Here is a 19,361-nt window from a genome sequence, read left to right as displayed (position 1 = left end):
CCTCCAGATGTTGCTTCCTAGTGTACAAGGCCTAGAAACAGATGAAAAGAATGGCAAGGAGGGAGGCATTACAATAGCACCAACTCTGGATATCAAAAGAGTACAGGTTTCATTTCTCCATCCTTCCACTCCAAGGAAACAAGCAAACTGGATGATTGAATAACAAGGGATGAAGGTCAAACCCTTCATTTTCTATTCCTGCTAGCTCATTGTTGCTGTCCACTTGGTTTTACAATTGTGAGATCCTCCCATTTTTAATTTCCTACAAACGGCAGAACATCTTAATTGTAGGGGAGAACTTTGGATTGCAAACAAACACTGGTTTGGTTTTGCTTTTCTTCTAGTAACTTTTACGGTGGCAGCTTTTTTGTGTGTATCACACTGTTTATGGATGAGAAAGACGCATCTAGCAACCATGGTGTTTTGAAATTGATTTATTTTTAAATTGAACATACACAGATGCTGTGTACAGATGTTTCTTTATACCTATACATGGGATTACCTCTGATACAGAAGTTGAGCAGAATAAGCCACATCATGTTAAACTACTGATACTTCAGTGGCAGGTGTTAATTTTCAATCCCAATCTGCATCCATGTTTTAACTTTAAAACCCCTGTGTGCAAAGCTTACTGGAACAATAGATTGGAAATTATATACCATCAACAAGAGTCTGTCTGTGGTCTGGTGGTGAGTGGTTGCAATGGAGCAAGGCATGTTCACCCTATTTACTTTCAAGGTGTAATTATCACAATCCAACAGGTAATATTTACACATTACTTTCCCTCTCCTTCTTAATACAGGCTTCTGCTAGCATGTTGTAGCTGATGTTGTAGATACATATTCCTGCAAAAGAAGAAAACAATCCACTATTAATTATCCGGCAACCAAACAGAAAATGTGCCACAAGAAATGAATTTGGGTTACCCTAATTTTTGAAGTAGTTATTAACTGGTGGCCATCTTATTTTTAAGTTTTGTTTTTTAGTTTGATGTCAAACTAATTTCTTGATGTTGGAAACCTGTATTTACATACTATGTGCTGTGTCAATTCAGTTATGTGAAAAGGGTGGCAAATTCATTTTTAGAGAATTTAAGTGGCCATCTTGCATTTGGTCCACTAACTGTGAGTGACCATATTTTTGTGAAGGTTGCCCCAGCCAAATTTATTTTGGCATTTTTTCTAATGTAGAAACTCATCAAACCTTTGTCACTGTGAACTATTAATTATCTAACATAGCTTCACCACCTGATGCTTGTTTCACTAAACGCACCAAGAGCAGAGCATTAATCCACTTGTCAAATTGCCTGCCATGCTGCAGTGGATCCAGGAGCAGCCCTAGCAGCAAGGTCAATCACCAGGTCCATAGCTATGAATGACCTCTTACTGGGGAAACAGAGCCAGATGGGCGGGGTATAAATAATAAATTATTATTATTACTCATTGGCCTGGGCAGACCACTTTCTCCCATCAAGCAGAAGTGTAGAAGTATCTGCAGCAGCTAATATGTTTTGGGGCACACATGGTTCTATGCAGTTAAAATAGCTACACCCCACATGGATGATCAGTAATGGTGAGACAGCTGTTGTCATGGGGCCAAAATCATCTGTTCTCATGGCACTTCTCATGTCCAGGAGGTGTGTCCTGCTCCTCACCATGGTGATTTGAAGCCTTGCTTTCAGGAGATGGGAAAAATAAGGAGAGTGTATGAACAGCGAAGAACAAGACCCTGGCAAAACAGGAGCAGAATGAAGTGGGTGTAGACGTAAAGGTACACATGCGTATTTTGCTGATGTAATGGACAAGCCACTGTGCCTGAACCCTGCCTACCTACCCTATTTCCAATAAGCTATTTCACTTGTTTGTTGGAATACAACCCAGCAAAGCCGCCACCTTTACCTACCTGAAAGCAAATGAAGCCTACCTCAAGTAAAGTGCCTGTACCTTGCTCCCACTCCTCACATTTGTGTTTCTCTTCATATCCTGCCCAAGCATGTTTTCTTCCTCTTTCAACTTAAGACTGGGCATGTTTAATCAGAAGAAAATCCCACTGAATTCAGTGGGGCATAGTCCATAACTATGTGCTGTACCTTAATTTTCTCTTTTTGCTCACACACTGTCAATTTCTTTTTCTGCTGGATTCCGTGCATTTCCAGGTCCGTAGGCGTCCATTGGGGCTTATTAAATTCAGCCTTCTTTTGCACCCTCATCTTCCTCACTCATTTTCACCTCCACATCATCATCAATGAGTGACCAACGGGAACCACTCCATACACATTTCCGTTGTGCAAGAGAACACACTTCAGACTGCGCTTAGAGCTATCAAGAAATCAGTGCCATTCCGTTGAATTGTATGATGTAATGCCTAATTGGCAGAGAAGGCCTGGAATATCATGACAGTAAACAAAGTGCTTGTCTTTTGAAAAGAAGCCCACAAAATCCTGGTCCCTCTTTCAGAAATATGTCACTTTTGCCGAGTGGTGCAGTAGATGTTTTTCTTGCAGCCTGGATGCTAATAACTCAGCTGCCTTCTTGGAGAGGCCCAAACCACGCACTAAGTCATTCAGTTCCCGTTGGCCAAACTGCTGTGGGGCTGATTGCTGCTCAGATGAGTCGTCTTCGGATTCTACAGCCATTTCTTCATGCACCTTCCCAAAATCCTCATGATCTTCCTCACCATGTTCACTTCCTTCATCTTCAGAAGAGACAAACCCCTTAAAAACTGGAATTGGGAGTTCCTCAGAGTGTGGGATAGGTCTAATTGCTGGAGGAATACTGGGATAGGCGACAGCATGTCGGTTTTTCTTGCCGATACGCTTCATATTGACCAGACAAAAATAGCAATCACTTGTGTGATCTTTGGGTTCTCACCAAACCATAGGAACCCCAAAAGGCATACTCCTCCATTTTCCTTTTGTCCAGTCTCTAAGCATTTCCTCACAATTGTGACAGACAATATGCGGAGCCCATTTCTTGTCTTGGTCGCCCAGGGGAATTTCAAAATAGCTTTTATAGGCACGCCTCACAAACGCTGTTATATTGCGTCTTTGATGAGGAAATGCGTAGCAGCCACATACATAACAAAAGGCATCAGGGTTGTTTACACATTTTGAAGAAGCCATGGTCCGATCTGAAAAATACAAATATTTAGGTTACAAAACTATAAAAATAAAGAAAAATTAAGTTGGTTAGGGTACATCAATGTGTCATTGTCCACTTATTCCCAGTGCAAATATGACATATCGGCAAAAGTCAGAAATTGAAATATAACTATAGCATGTACACAAAAATCGATTTCAGATTTGAAATCAGCATTGAAAGAACATATAAAAACAGTTGAAAAATCTCATGCAACAGAAAAAGAAAAAAAATTGTTCCCCAGTGATTCAGTTTGCCAGGCACAGAAGCTTTTTAAAGAAAGAGGAATTTTAGCTGAACCAGATACCAGAGGTGGAAAAAAGCTTCCATCTGAAACTGTAAGCAAGGTTCTAAACTTTTATTACAGTGATGAGAAGTCTAGAATAAAGTCAGGAATGAAAGATGTGGTCAGAATTGGAAAAGTATATCATAGGAAGCGGCTAATACTGGGCAACCTCCAAGAATTGTATGCAGGCTTCAAGATGAGGTACAAGGCTACCACTGGACTTCTGATTCTTGTACTTTGCATCCTGTAGTAGTGCATTATAAAAGTTAGGGCAGTTCATAAAAAAAACTAATGCCTGCTCCAAAGGTCTTATCTTACTACAATAGGGATTATAGAGCTATATATAAAATTTCATGCATATCAGTTAATATCTTGACCCTCCTCCACTGAATTGAAATTTCAGCCTTCGCAACATAGGAAAATGTCCAAATAAACAGCTATTTTCATCACTTTATGACCAATTCAGTTTTATTTTGCAGGAATTGCATTTTTTTAGAGAACAATAAAAGATGCAGAATACAAATTGATACAACAAAATCCAGTACTTAAAAAACCTTTTAATGATGATAGTATTGACATTTAAATCAAAATGTGACTCATACGATCCTACAATAATTATTATTTCTACCTTTAAGCAACTGGATACGTGGGTATTGAATACCAACTTTTATTATTACATAATTTAATACTAATAATGACATGTTAAATTACATTTACATTACTTCAAGAACAAATAAAAATAAAGATGTGAATTCTGGGACAAAATCCTTTGATTACTGTTTTGGGTATTTGGCCTAGTTCTCCACTGATGTCTTTATAGTAGCATCACGAGGCTTCATACCAACTACATTCTGGCTTGCTTTTGTCACCTCCTTGACAGCTCTCTCCACCATTTGTGTGTGATACTTAAATTTAGGCACAAGAGGTTCCGCTACTATGTACAGCCAAGAGTTCGGTATTTGACATGTTCCTAATTAAAGGAGGTTCCAATGTGTCTGTTTCACTCCATTTAATCATGAACTACCACTTAGTTGCTTTAAAATCCAGTGTAGGCACCCTAAAGAGACGTACAGAAGCTGCACCTTGGTCTATAGCTCTGGCTGCAATGATAGTTTCCACAGCATCAGCGCTATCTGCTTTATGGGAAGAGGCTAGTTCAGCTAACAGAATGTTTTCTGGATGGGCATAAAAGCATTCTGTTGAATACACCACTGTGCAATTTTCTTAGCAGTTTGATCTTCCATTAACAGAGACCTCTGCATTAAGAAAAACAGATTCTGAGGACCATTAACTGCAAGCTCCTGATACTTCACAGTAAACCACATAGGTGGACACACATTCATAATATATAAAATTAATGTTTAAAACCTTTGACAGTTCCAATGTACAAGCATATAGCCTGCAGTTGTAAGCTACCTTCTGTGACTACAAGGTCCTATCTTCAAGTGCTCTAAATATCAACATTATCAGCAGCAACAATTTGAAAGTGAGATTCTCGTTGTCGTTCCTGTGCAGCCCTGGTTTCCTCTGCTTTCTTACTTGACTTTCTGCTGTTGTTTCCTTGTAGCCTCTTTATCCACTGTACTACTTATGGTCATCTTCTGAATGGATCGCTGATCTTTGAGAAATTCACTATCTTTGGCACATTCTCATTGTCAACAACTTCAAACAAACAGGAAATACCTTTCAGAAACACATCTTATTTTTGAAGAAGTCTGAAAGATCATAGGGATTTTGACACTTTGGATTCTTATACCTTCTGACAGCTGGTATTCTGATTATGCTTTGGCACTTTTCAGACACTTTCAGAACATGGGCCTTAATTGTGTCTTTTCGGACTGTTGGTATGGATGCATGTTTGTAACAATCTCTGCAATAATAGTCTGGCTCCTTTTTTTCAGAGTTTTCAATCATCCATTTTTGTTTCTCATGCAAGAAGAACTTATCAATATCCAATTCTGTTGGAAGTAAGCTCACAGGCGATTTGCTGATTTAGCCAGAAGCTGCCATTATCTAATATTCTATTGTTCTCACTCCTTAAATGTCTTTCACTTACTACAGACTGCCCTTAGACTCTTCAATCAAAATATTAGTGTCACACACCTATGAACAAGACAGAATATTATTTTGAGACATAAGAGAAAAACATATATCGAAAATAACTGGGATAAAGGAAATAATATTCAGCATCTTTTATTGTTCTCTTAAAAATGCTATTCCTGCAAAATAAAGCTGAATTGGTCATAAAGTGACGAAAATAGCTGTTTACTTGGCCGTTTTCCTATGTCGTGAAGGCTGAAATTTCAATTCAGTGGAGGAGGGTCAAGATATTAACTGATATGCAGTAAATTTTAGATATAGCTCTATAATCCCTATTGTAGGAAGAGAAGACCTTTGGAGCAGGTTAAAAAAAATCTTTTTTATGAACTGCCCTAATAAAAGTGCTGACGGAGAGAAGATGATCTCATCCCATTGCACTGTTTCTGATGATTTAAAGCATGATATGAACATGGTATACAAAACTCAATAGTTTTGAAATATATAAAAGATAATTTTCCTCACATCAAACAGATACACTACTTTAGTGACAGCTGTGCAGCGCAGTACAAAAATAAGTTCAACTTCCTAAATCTCTGTCATAATCAAGATTTCCAAATAAATGCACAGTGGTCTTTCTTTGCCACTAGTCATGGCAAGTCAGTATGCAACAGTATTGGTGGAACTACAAAATGTCTAGCCAGAAAAGAGTCTTCAGAGATCCCTTGAGAAGCAGATTACTACTCCAAAAATATTTTTTGATTTCTGTGATTTTTTTTTAAAGGCCAAATTCCATTATATTGCAAGGGAAGACAGACATAATCTGCTGTTCCCTTGAAACCTGTTTCAGAGATGTGCAGACACTCCCTGGAACTCACAATTTCCACAACTTTAAACCACTGAATTCTACAGGCACAACTGAAGCAAGAAGAATGAGCACTGATAAAGAACCCTCACTTTCAACTTGAGGAGCCTTCCCAAGCTTCCTGTGAATGCTGATGATCCGTATCCTGGATGTTTTGTAACTTGCAAGTATGATCATTTGTGGTACTTTGGAATGCTATCGGAAAATAATCAAGACGATTGAGATGCTTTTGTAAAATTTATTCACCCAAATGGACCTTCGCCTTCATTCTGCTGGCCTAGCCGTGACAATTCTTGCGTAAAACCATTTCCTCACACGCTTGGTATTGTACAACCCCCAAAGACAGTAAGTGGCAGAAGATACTTCTTTCCCAACAAGTGTATGGTGTTGATGGAAGAAAAAAATGAAAATCTTGCAGCTGATACTGAGGCTACAGCAAAGAAACTGAGGATCATTGAACTTGTAAGGTAATAAACTGTGATAATAGCATAAGTTTTTAGGCATTTATAAAATCTTGAGTGCTGGTGTATTTTTCTCTGAAATCTCATTTTATCGAGCTCTGTGTAAAATTTCAGAGACCTGATCAATGGTTATGGAGAGAGAAAAATGTGCACAAGGGTATCTTGTGCTGAAGGTCTCAAGAGGGACAGACAACAGATTTAACGAAACTTTGAAGTGCTATAAAATTAAAACCATTTGAGATAGAGGAAAAAATTAAGGGGGTTTCTTCCAACCACAGGGGAAGGGTGTACACCAAATTTCATCAACATCCGAGATGGAGGGTGACATGCCCTCACTGAAATGACATAGAATGACCCAACACAAATGGTGTGTTTTAGCTGAAATACAGAGAAGGTACATAACCAACTCCTGGTAGTATGACTGCTAAAGTTAATATATGCCTTTTCTGACACCACATTCACTAGGGAAAGTAATGAATGGGCAACACAAAGGCAAAATTACATGCTGCAAAATGTGGATCAATGTCAAAGTGTTGTGGACTAAATGTGTGCCTAGGCCAGGGTGAACACAGCCAATGATCACACTGAGGTGGAAAGTCAAAGCATTTACTCAGCCATGGCAGAAGGAACAGAAAAGGCAAACACCCAAAGAATTTGTGCAACTCTGAAGTGCACAGTAAATACGATGTATAGCAACCATATAAGTATTACTGTATTTTTCTCTCTATAACACGCAGATTTTTTCTCCTAAAAAGGAAGGGGAAATGTCTGTGCATGTTATTGAGCGAATGTGTGGTCCCTGGAACCGACTAGGGCGAGCGCAGGAACAAAAATCAGGCAAAAATCAAATCGCGTGTCGGAGAAGGGAAACCTGAAAAGAGGAAGTTGCTGCTTTCCTACATTCTGCCTCAGGGTCTTACTGCCCACCCGCTTGTGTTTCGTTGCTGTGTTGCTCAAACGGAACAAAGAGCAGGCAAATCCCCTCCCCTCCAGGCAAGCAGAAAGGAAAGCAGAGCGTCCTTCCTTCTAATTCCTCTCCCTGCTCCTGCAGGCAGCCAGAAAACATGCAGGTGGGAGAGAGGGAGAGAGAGGGCTGCTTGGGTGGGTGGAACTTTTGCCTTTCTTTCCTCCCTCCCGTTAAATCCCTCTCCTGCGTTCTTAGCCAGCTGCTTCTCTGCACACCCCTCTCATGCTCCTTGTCCCTTCTGTGTTTTTCCTTCCCTCCCCACTTAAAATGTAGTTACAAAGCATGGATCCACATGATCTTTGCATTGGGTCACCCCAAATTCACCATCAGATCACACAGCATGTCCATGGCTACAGCCTGCCCCCCAAAAATCACGCACCCTCTGTTGCCTGGGGCTGCAATGGTGCAAAAACGTGGTTAAAAAGCATGGATCCTCAGGATCTTTGCATTGGGTCACCCCAAATTCACCATCAGATCACATGTCTGTGGCCACAGAATGAAGCACAAAAATGATACATCCACTGTTTCATTCAGAATCCCCCCCCCCGTTTTTCTCCTCTAAAAACGATGTGCGTGTTATGGTCAGGTGCGTGTTATAGAGCGAAAAATACGGTATGTGAAAAACACATGAACATTATTACTATTGGGGTCATTCAATGCCAAATCACCTACTGTATTTTAATACTCAGTTGTGCTCTCACAACTCAGATTAATCTTAAAAAATTAATTTGAGGTTATCTCACAGGTATCTACACATTTTTTTTGGAAGAAAATCTGAGTTTTGAGAGCACATGGCACCAGGTGATTAGGTGTAGAATGACCCTCAGGAGGGCCTCTCAGACCGCTAAAGAAGTGTATAAAGATAGAATAACACAATGTACTCATACCTATATTCTGAAGTGAAATGTTTCGTCAAAACTGTGTGGGTTTTGCCTATACCTGAAAAATAAAAAAGAAACAATGATTCAATGAACCAGCCATTTTTGTATGACTGCAAATCATTTCGCTTTAAAAGTAGCCCACACAGACCCTCAGTTACAGAGAGAAACTACATAATGCAATCTTGTAAGAGGGAACATGCATGTTGCACATTTAGTGCATAAGGTCACATTAATCCCAGGAAGTTTCACTTGCAAAAGTGGTTGTGGAGTTCACCCTTAGCAATAACCCCTTTTCAGGGTCCGTCCCAAACAGTGGAATGTACTTCTGAGCAAACTAGCAAATTACACTGTCACCTATCCACGTGGTTGCAAGGAAGAGTGAAAATTCTAGAGAAGTGCATATACACCAGTTTTTACCCACAGGTTCCTTGAATCAGAGAAAGCTTTGTCTGTGCTAGTATACAGTGTGGCTTAGTAAACATATAGAATATGCCAGGGATAACAACCCAGTAATTTTGAAGTTTGTAAAGAGGCTGATTTAACCAAGCACTGTCATGAAATTAGTCTTTGGAGCAAACTACACACTATGCCACTGCATTGTGGGGGTCCCTCCCATATCCACTGCTCAGGTGTCTGCACCAATTTACTTTAAAAAAACAACAACAACATTCAGGTAATTGTTAATTGTGTCATGTCTAGTTTGGTCCTTTGCTCTTTGTGAAAATAGGGACTGCAGTCAAGCTGAAGCGTTAAGTCTTCATACAAACAGGAGCTTTTAAGTTTGTAAAAAACTTAAAATGAACACAAAGAAGAAAGCTACACATAAGACTTTCAAGGAGCCACAGGCAGACAAAGCTAGAGATGTCCCACATACAGCAAGCCTGCTAGGAACAATTCCTAGCAAAGGAAAAAGCTGCAAGGGGGGGATTTGTTTTATGCCTTCTCTGACACCACATTCATTAGCAACCAAAACGAACGGGTAACACGGAAGGCAAGATGACACAAAGCAAGCAAAACTAAGCAAGCAAGGAAAGATCTGCACCTGCATGCCTATACAGTGGTACCTTGGGTTAAGAACGTAATTACCATATGTTACCATAAAGCACCAATGCTGCAGCAAGCAAAGGCTTTAGCAGCTCAGCCAGCTGCTTGTGGCTGGAAAGCCAGACAGGATGTTTGTGACTGTTGCCATGGGAACAAAGGGGCAGTCCATTCTGTACTGAGCACCGGATGTTAGCTCAGTGTGTGTGTGTCATATGACCCGTACTGGATGTACTTGGGAGGAGTTTCTCCTTGCTGTTGTTGAGTGCAGACATGATTCTCTGTACTGATGTAAGAGGCAGAAATAAATGATGTAAATAGTTTTCTGTCTGCTTCTTTCCCCTCCCTGGGGACACCAAAGGGGAGAGAGGAAGAACGGTGTGTTCCTCTCATACATCTGAGAAGAATCGCCGGACCTCGCCTGCTTATCAGCAGAGGTTGGGAGACGCGGGGAGGTCGACAGGAATATCTGCCGGTGCCTGCTTGTGGCACATTCCTCTGACCCAGGCAGAATTCCAACAGTGGCAGCCTTCGGATGGTTGCGATTCATCGGACATCTGCATGAGAGGCTGGTGGATTGTCCTCCTCTGCTCCAAGGAGGAAGAGAAGCGTCTGAGAACAGCCAGAGGCTCCACAGACAGCTGGTGGAAAGAAGAGGTGTTTTCCAGAGCAACAAAGTTCAAGGTATGCTGCATTTCGGGCTAAAAGTGTGAACGCAGGAAGATTAATTCCCTGGTTCACGGAGCTGCGTTTCAAAGAAAACAAAAGCTCCGGAGGAAGAGGCCTGCAGCTTGAAGGCTGAAGCCTGAAATTCCACAAATTTTTGTGGTAGATAAGATGTCCTACTGAAATGCATTGTTGCTAGGTAACGGTCCTGGAGAGTTACTGGCAAAGGGGCTGGACTCTGCGTGTAAGCCTGGGAAAGCGAAACAAAACCAGAGAATGTTTAGGCTACAAGGTTTACGAGCTCTTGGAAGGGACTTTTCAATAGCAGCCTGAGTTTAGCTGCCAGGTGCAAAGAGCGTAAACAATTTGCAGTTTGCTGCGTGAGAAAGGAAAAAAAACGACTGTTGGATTTTACAGTTTGTTTGAGAGTGTGGGCTGGAAAGCTGAAGAGGCTTGGCTTCAAGATGGATGCCAAGAAAGGAGCTTTGCCTTGCCCTCCTTCCTTAACCAATGACAATTATTCATCTTGGTCTGTAAAGATGAAGGCCCTGCTGCAGAATCAGAGGCTTTTGATGTAATTGAAAACCCCATCCCTGCAGCACCAACCAGAGGTTGGGAGTCACAGAACGTAAGGGCCAGGACTGCTATAATTCTGTGTGTCTCAGATGATCAGTTGGTGCATGTTCAGCATTTAGAAAATGCGAAAGAGGTATGGGACACGCTGCGTACAACGCATCAGAGAGATGCTGGTTCTTCAGCGTTGCTGTATTTTGAGAAATTGACCAATCTGAGACTTGCGCCTGATGGAGATGTTCAAGCGCACCTGACAGAAATGAAGTTTCTGCGTCAACAGATGGTGGAACGCAATTTCCGTCTTCAGGAGGAAGTGTTTTGCTTCATGATGATAAACAGCCTTAGCCGCAACTACAAGGTTGTTGCCAGTCAGCTTGGTTCCCTACCGGCCGCGCAGCTGACCGCGGAGAGAGTTTGTGCTGTGGTCCTGAATGAACACGACAGACTTGCTGCGCTGGAAGAAAAAGACAGGGGGAGGGAAGAACAGAGTTCTAATTCCCCCACTGCTGATGCTACTGGAGAGCATGGTGTAGCATTGAGTGCTGTCCGATGCTACAATTGTGGACAGACTGGGCATCTACAGCGAAACTGTAAGAAGCCGCGCCAGTCAAGAGGAGCAAAGAGCAGCTCTACGAAGCCTCAGGCGTCAGGCAAAAGCCGTACCAAGTGCCAGGTGAAACCTGCAAAGGCTATGATGGCGAAAGGAACCACGCCAGATGTTGGGAACTCGTTCATAATCGACACGGGCTGTACAAAACATTTGTGCCCGCACAGAGGACTATTTTCGACGTTGAAGAAGCAAAGCTTCACTGTGAAACAGGCCAACGGTCAAGAGTTGGAAGCGACTGGAATTGGGACTGTGTATCTTGAGAGTCTGAACTTGACTATAAGCAATGTTTACCTGGTTCCAGAACTGAGATTTAATCTGCTGAGCGTATCGCAGATTGCAAAGAAAGGACTGAAACTGTCCTATGATGCTAAAAGCTGCAAGATCTACAAAGATGGAGAACTGTTTCTTACTGCCAAAGAGAAAGATGGACTGTATTTGTTGACTTTTGATCAAAGTGATTACATGAAATGTAATTCTTCTGTTTCTAACAAAATCTCTCTTATAGGGGTGACCAGTGTGAGCACCAGGAAGGTGACGAAGAAGGTCGACAGAGCTTTTCAGCGGGTGTATGCTGATGTGATTGGTCCTCTAGAACCATCTAGAGGCGGTGCACGATTTTACCTTGTGTGTGTGGATTGTTTCACTAATTATTCTTGGGTTTATATGATGGAGAAACCGCAAGAAACTTTAAAAAAGTTTCAGGAGTTTTGTGACAAGGTTAAAAATATGCATGGTGCTAACATTGATTGTCTTTTCACAGATGAGAAGCAAATTTTTCTGTTACAGAAGTTTCAGAAGTTCCTGGATGAAAAAGGGATAGACCACAAAGTGGCTGTTTCGACCGAAGCGTGGAACAGGGCGGTCTGTGTGAAAGTGAACAAAGAATTGCAAAAGGGGATGCATGCGCAATTGCTGAGTTCACATTTGCCACATGAATATTGGGCCGAATCGCTAGCGTCCTATCTTCATGTGTGGTTGAGAAAGGTCTCAACAGAGTTGGGATGTTCTCCTTTTGAGAAGCTGTTCAATAGAAAACCTTCTGTTGCCTATTTTAAGGTTTTCGGGTCTCATGTGAGAACAGAAGCTCCAGGTGGAGTAAAGAATGCCAGAGGCATTTTTGTGGGTTATGAAAAAGGTCTCTACAGAGTAATTTTGTCTGAATCTGGTCAGGTGATTCTCACAAAGTTCCTAGAGAGTGCTCCAAAGCAAGAGCGGATAGTACAGACATTTCCCACAGGAAACGATTCAGATGATGATGATGATGATGAGTTTGATCTTATTGAGTTCAGTAGTACTGATGATGACAGCGATAGCTCAGACAGCTCAGTTGTCACAGTCATTGAGAGGAAATCTCACATAATGACTAGACCCTCAGAAGAGGAGGATGAACCATTGATTAAGCTTAGTACTGGTTCTCCAGAGAGTTCAGAGGCTGAACCAGAAAGCAGAGAAGATCAGAACCTCTTACGTAGGTCTGAGAGAGCAACGAAGGGTGTACCACCCAAGAGGTATTCAAAGGAGTTTGCTAACCTTGCATATGTTGCTATTGTAAACGACCAAGGACAGATTGAAGCTGTGTCTGAGTCAGAGACAAAGGCACAACAGAAAGTTGTTAACCGAGGTAATGCGAAGTCAGACAACCAGAGAGGTACACTGGTGAAACCAGTGGCGGGTAGTTCCAAGGGTGGAACTGAAACAACAGGGGAATGTTATAAATATAACAACTGTTTGTTTTCTTCTCTGGATGACGCTTTGCTCGCGGCACACATTGATACTTTAGGGGGAGTATGTTACCATAAAGCACCAATGCTGCAGCAAGCAAAGGCTTTAGCAGCTCAGCCAGCTGCTTGTGGCTGGAAAGCCAGACAGGATGTTTGTGACTGTTGCCATGGGAACAAAGGGGCAGTCCATTCTGTACTGAGCACCGGATGTTAGCTCAGTGTGTGTGTGTCATATGACCCGTACTGGATGTACTTGGGAGGAGTTTCTCCTTGCTGTTGTTGAGTGCAGACATGATTCTCTGTACTGATGTAAGAGGCAGAAATAAATGATGTAAATAGTTTTCTGTCTGCTTCTTTCCCCTCCCTGGGGACACCAAAGGGGAGAGAGGAAGAACGGTGTGTTCCTCTCATACATCTGAGAAGAATCGCCGGACCTCGCCTGCTTATCAGCAGAGGTTGGGAGACGCGGGGAGGTCGACAGGAATATCTGCCGGTGCCTGCTTGTGGCACATTCCTCTGACCCAGGCAGAATTCCAACATGTCCCACATACAGCAAGCCTGCTAGGAACAATTCCTAGCAAAGGAAAAAGCTGCAAGGGGGGGATTTGTTTTATGCCTTCTCTGACACCACATTCATTAGCAACCAAAACGAACGGGTAACACGGAAGGCAAGATGACACAAAGCAAGCAAAACTAAGCAAGCAAGGAAAGATCTGCACCTGCATGCCTATACAGTGGTACCTTGGGTTAAGAACGTAATTCGTTCTGGAGGTCCGTTCTTAACCTGAAGTACAACTTTAGCTAATGGGGCCTCCTGCTGCCGTGGTGTGATTTCTGTTCTCATCCTGAAGCAAAGTTCTTAACCCGAGGTACTATTTGTGGGTTAGCAGAGTCTGTAACCTGAAGCGTCTGTAACCCGAGGTACCACTGTACACACAGCTTACATACATTACAGAGCTGGAGACATTTCCTGCAGTTCAGCATACTGAATTTTTATATGCCTGTCTGTAAGAAAAAGATCCTCCACTTTTCTTTCCTCTATGGCTTCTTTCTCACAAAATCTTATTTACCTCTACCCTTTTCTCTCTAGAAACCAACGCGAGGAGAGCTGCTGTGCACGTGTTTGCGCTCACAGCGAACTTGCCACACGTGCAAAATATCCCCGCTTCTTGTCTAAAAGTGATGCCCCCCCCCCGTGCTAGCCTGTACCGTCAAGCCCAACCAGCACCGCCTCCTGAGGCTCGACAGGGCGCGAATCCGAGGCGGCCACGCTACGCCGTCATTACAGTGGTACCTCAGGTTACATACGCTTCAGGTTACAGACTCCGCTAACCCAGAAATAGTGCTTCAGGTTAAGAACTTTGCTTCAGGATAAGAACAGAAATTGGGCTCCGGCGGCGCAGCGGCAGCAGGAGGCCCCATTAGCTAAAGTGGTGCTTCAGGTTAAGTACAGTTTCAAGTTAAGTACGGACCTCCGGAACAAATTAAGTACTTAACCTGAGGTATCACTGTACTTGCCTTTGTGCCCCCACTAACACCACGTGCTAAGCAAAGCAGCTAAAAGGCCCAGCAGCCTCCGCGCGCCCATTCGCGCGAGGACGAGCTCCCTCAGGGGCCGGTAAGGCCTCCTACATGCCCGTCTTGCTCAGTTCCCCAGCGGCAAGCGACGAAAAAAGAGCGCGTAGGGCCTTTACTTTCAACCGCCGGGCTTATTTTTTTTGGGGGGGGGAGGTGTTCATACCTCGGAGCCCTGAGGAAGCTTAAAGCGGCGCGCGCGGAGCTTTCGCCGACAGAGGCTGCAGCCTTCGAAGGAAGCGCTTTCTTCCTCAGGGCGCTACGGTTCGTTTAAAAGGGCTGCCGGGAACTGCCTCTCCGCGAGGAGATAAAGCGCAGAGCCCGGGATTCTTTCGCGGGAGAGACGAAATGGCAGAGGCTGTGGGAATCCGGCTCACTTCGATTCCCCCCTCAGCGAAACCTCCATGTCTGCCTCACCCGCCCGCGCTCCTCCTCTGTTTCCCACCTCCCTTGCCAACTGCCACACATATGGGCCCTCTCTTTCTCTCTCCCCCCCCCCGCCTTACTCACTTGGTTAGCTCCAGTCCCCACAGCTCTTCCCGCGCTTTTCAAACACCCCGCTTGGTATTTGCCCTCAGCGGCTCTCTCAACCGCCACCTCCCTCGCGCGCGCCGAGAGCGGGAAAAGAGACGCCCTTCCCCTTCCGGCCGCTTCTTACAGACTCAGATTCGGGCCAAACCATTGCTGCTAGAGCGGGGGAAGGAGAGAGAGAAGGCCAGGCCAGACCGCGCCATTCATTGATTTCTGCAGGAAACCATCGTAGCCCAGACAGGTTTCAAAGGTCTGGCATATACCAAACGCGGTCTCGGGTCACTCGCTCCCCCTCTTGTCGAAACATGAGGAGGATGTGGAATGTACCAACTGTGCTTCTCCCCCCCCTTCCCGCTGTTCTCATTCAAACGGATGCGGGACCCTAGAGATAACAGTACAGAGTAAAGCACGTCTCGTTCCGCGCTCGTTTCTTCTCTTTTGATTTGGGATCTGCATTTTGCAGCAGGAGAGGGGCAGAACTGCACGTGGAGGTACTGCACAACATCTTGTTTGGCGCAGCAGTTAATGGCCAGGTTCTGTCATTTTCTGAAGGAAGTCCAAATAAGAATATGTGTGTTATAATTTGTGTGCTATGTCTTTAAAATTTTGTAGGCTAAAAACGAATAAAAAATATTATTTAAAAAAAAGTTTCTGCTGATGTGCATGCTCTATTTTATTTTACAGTGGTACCTCGGGTTACATACGCTTCAGGTTACACACTCCGCTAACCCAGAAATAGTGCTTCAGGTTAAGAACTTTGCTTCAGGATGAGAACAGAAATTGTGCTCCGGTGGCGCAGCAGCAGCAGGAGGCCCCATTAGCTAAAGTGGTGCTTCAGGTCAAGAACAGTTTCAGGTTAAGTACGGACCTCCGGAACAAATTAAGTACTTAACCTGAGGTATCACTGTATATTCTTCTCAAAGGCACAAATACTTCTCTGATCAACTCCCTTTTTAGAGAGACTGGAACTCAGTTTCATATCACTCAGAAGCTGAATGCTCTTTAGACAGCAAGGATAACATTCACATTCGTTGTTATTTTAAAGCCATTTACTATGAAGCACAGAATATGCTATTTTTTCTTAGAAGGCAGTATAATCCTATTCTGTATGTTAGCATAATGGTCAGAATCTATATTGTTATCTGTATCTGAAAGAGTCACAAACATTTCCGCTGTCCACAGTAACTCTATGAGTCTTCTGTTTACTCCTTTCGACTGCCATTTGGGTTTCGGAGATGGCTCCATTGGATTTATTGCTTGATACAATCCTTCACCTGTTGCCAGAGTTATTTTAAACCTGTGCCAGGGACAAATAATGCATGGCTGTCCATTGATGTCCTAAACACACAAGGGAAGGAGGGAAGAACAGATGGGTGGGGAATAAATAATATTATTATTATTACACTGAACATCCCCCACACAAAATCCTCCATACCACTATAATAGGAGTACTAGGTTGCTGTTTTTTTAAAGCATATAAATGTAACAAATAAAACAAATAAATATCTGAAATTTCACAAAACGTGGAAATCTCAAGAGTGCAAACTTCTGAAAAGTCTCCCTTAAAGTCCATTGGAAAATAATTTTAGTACTGGTTCACTCTTAAGGACACCCCCCTTCTGAGATTGCGTGGCAAGTCCCCCCCTCCAGTGGAAACACATGACACAATTATCTAAGGTTAATGGGCTAAATATGGCCACAACTTTATTGGTTACAGGTAATGAGCGGTCTTGGTTTAGGCATTGGTCCTAACAGACTATCCGGCTTCAGCCTGTCCACTTGAAGTCCTTTTTGTTTGTTTGTGGTGTAATATGCTATCACAGGAACATTGGAAGCTGCCATACTGAATCTTATATCATACTGAATCCTTGTCTGCACAAGGAAGATCAAACTATATGTGAATGTTAAAAAAAAGGGTCTTTGCACCTAACATTTTTAGAGCAAATAGCATCAGCTGATGGGGCTTATAATTATGAGAATCTCAAGATGGCATGGAAGAGGAAATTTTACCTTCTCATCTTCTGTTGTGGTGCTGAGGAAAATCCCTCACACACTCTGTAGTGATGTTAGTAAATCTTAGCAAGGAAACTTTGGTTCAAGCCAAGGAAGGTCTTTGTGGGAGAACCAAAGACTAGAGAATTATGGGGAATGTGTATCTGTTTCTTTAAACCGTAGACTTCTTGACTCTGAAAGTGTGAATACCGTATTTTTCGTTCTATAGGATGCACTTTTTCCCCTCCAAAAATGAAGCGGAAATGTGTGTGTGTCCTATGGAGCGAATGCAGGCTTTCGCTGAAGCCTGGAGAGCGAGAGAGGTCGGTGCGCACCGCCGGGCTCCCAAGGCTTGCGGATAGCAGCCTGCAGCCCGAAACCCGGGGAGCACAGCGCCGCACACCCCGGGCTTCGGGCATCTATCCGCAAGCCTTGGGAGCCCGGCGGGAGTTCCCGCCAGGCTCCGAAGGCTTGTGGAAAGCAGCCTGAAGCCCGGGGGGTGCAGAGCCAACTCCCGCGGCCCAATGAGCCGAGCCGGCGGTGAACAGCGGGGCATTTGGAGTTAGGAGCACGGCAGGCATGGGCAATAGCAGGCGCAAGGGCAGCCAAGTGGGGGGGGGAGGTGGCAGGAGAATAGGCACCTCCGACCACCGGAGCAGTCGCTGAGGGGGCGCTGGGCGAGAAGCGCGTCAGCTTCGTTCCAAAGGCGCACGCACACCTCTCTCTCTCTCTTGTGTGTGTAGGCTACCTGTGAAAGCGGCTCTCCTTCTTTCCTTCAGGTCGAGTGACGCTAACCCAGCTGGGCTGCCAATCTGATACGGAGTTGGCCAACCAGAGAGAGACCTGGATTAAATTAACGCGGGCCAAGGGAAAGTGCTGCGTGATTGGCTATTGACCGGGAGGGGGAAGGGTGGGTGGCTTATCCCACCCATTTGGGCAGGGGTACAGACGTTTGGTCTGTAACACGTGGATAGGAGGAATGCTCCCACTTTTGTCCTTTCTTTTTTAAGTGGTGGTTGCGTGGGATATTGTTAGCCCCGTTGAAATGGTAAAGTAATAAGCTGCGCAGTTGTTGGGATCTTTTTTCAGGTAGAAAATACTGTCTCGGTAACTTTTCCCCCCAGGTCCAGTAATTGCTCCCGTCTCTTTTTAATTTCCCTCTATACTGACTCTTCTACATCCCACCACTCTCTCTCTCTCTCTGTGTGTTTGCTTGCCAATTTAGGAAAGTTTATAAGGCACTTGCAATGTATTTTAGGTCCCTCGTTGCTGTAACTAGTTTGAGACTCATTTTGAGGAAAGTACAAAGTTGCCATTCTTGCAAGTAAATATTAGCACCTTCGAAGACTGCAGTCTATGAAAGCTTATACCATAAGAAACATGTTCCAGGCATGCTTACATTCTGGTATGCACAAAGCACTGCAGCTTCAGTAACATGCTTCAATACACTTTTACCGTAACAGACTTAACAGGGCCTCTGGAGATTTTTGTATGTACTTTACTATTTAAGAGTAAAACAAAGAAAGCAAAAACTTGTGTTCAAACGGAATTGAGTAATGTTTGTTGAATACTAGTGTAACAAGGCATATTCTTCACAAAACCCAAAATATTTGGCATGATACAATGTATCTGTAATATTCAATTTTGTTTTGTTAACTTTATAGTGTTGTGGCACCCACCCTTTGGAAGTCCCTCCCTTTATTAAACATTAGACAGGTGACATCCCTGGTTTTTTTTTTTGGGTGCCTACTAAAGACCCTTCTCTTCCAACAAGACTTTTAAGTGGATGGATCCCGCTCGCTGTCTTGGCTTCTTTGCTCTTTGGGGCTGGGGAGGGAAAATTCCCCCCCCCCTTTATTTCCTCCCCTAAAAACTAGGTGCGTCCTATGGTCCGGTGCGCCCTATGGAGCAAAAAATACAGTACGTTATCTCCCCCATCTGCAGGAAGGAGGCTTTTTAGTTGATTTGTGTGCCTTAACACCTGGTTATCTAAGATGTCGTTTCTGTGTGAATAGAGT

The 19,361-nt window shown here is 43.5% G+C and overlaps 1 long non-coding RNA gene across 2 annotated transcripts; it reads right to left on the bottom strand.

The window, feature by feature from the left end:
* Nucleotides 1-419: 419 nt before the first annotated feature.
* Nucleotides 420-15,685, bottom strand: LOC308458342. Of its 2 annotated transcripts, none has more exons than XR_013977237.1 (4): nt 15,331-15,685; nt 8,641-8,692; nt 1,903-3,129; nt 420-845 (listed from the first exon to the last, which is right to left on the bottom strand). It is a non-coding gene; the product is annotated as an uncharacterized lncRNA (long non-coding RNA). The 2 variants fall into 2 exon arrangements; XR_013977238.1 differs by having other exon boundaries at nt 1,924-3,129; nt 15,331-15,680.
* Between the last annotated feature and the right edge of the window lie 3,676 nt (nt 15,686-19,361).

This window comes from Podarcis pityusensis (genome assembly GCF_964106645.2).
Source record: "Podarcis pityusensis genome assembly, chromosome: 11".
NCBI lineage: Eukaryota > Metazoa > Chordata > Lepidosauria > Squamata > Lacertidae > Podarcis > Podarcis pityusensis.
Note: the sequence above shows the minus strand (reverse complement) of the source record. Positions and strands in the feature narration are given on the sequence as shown.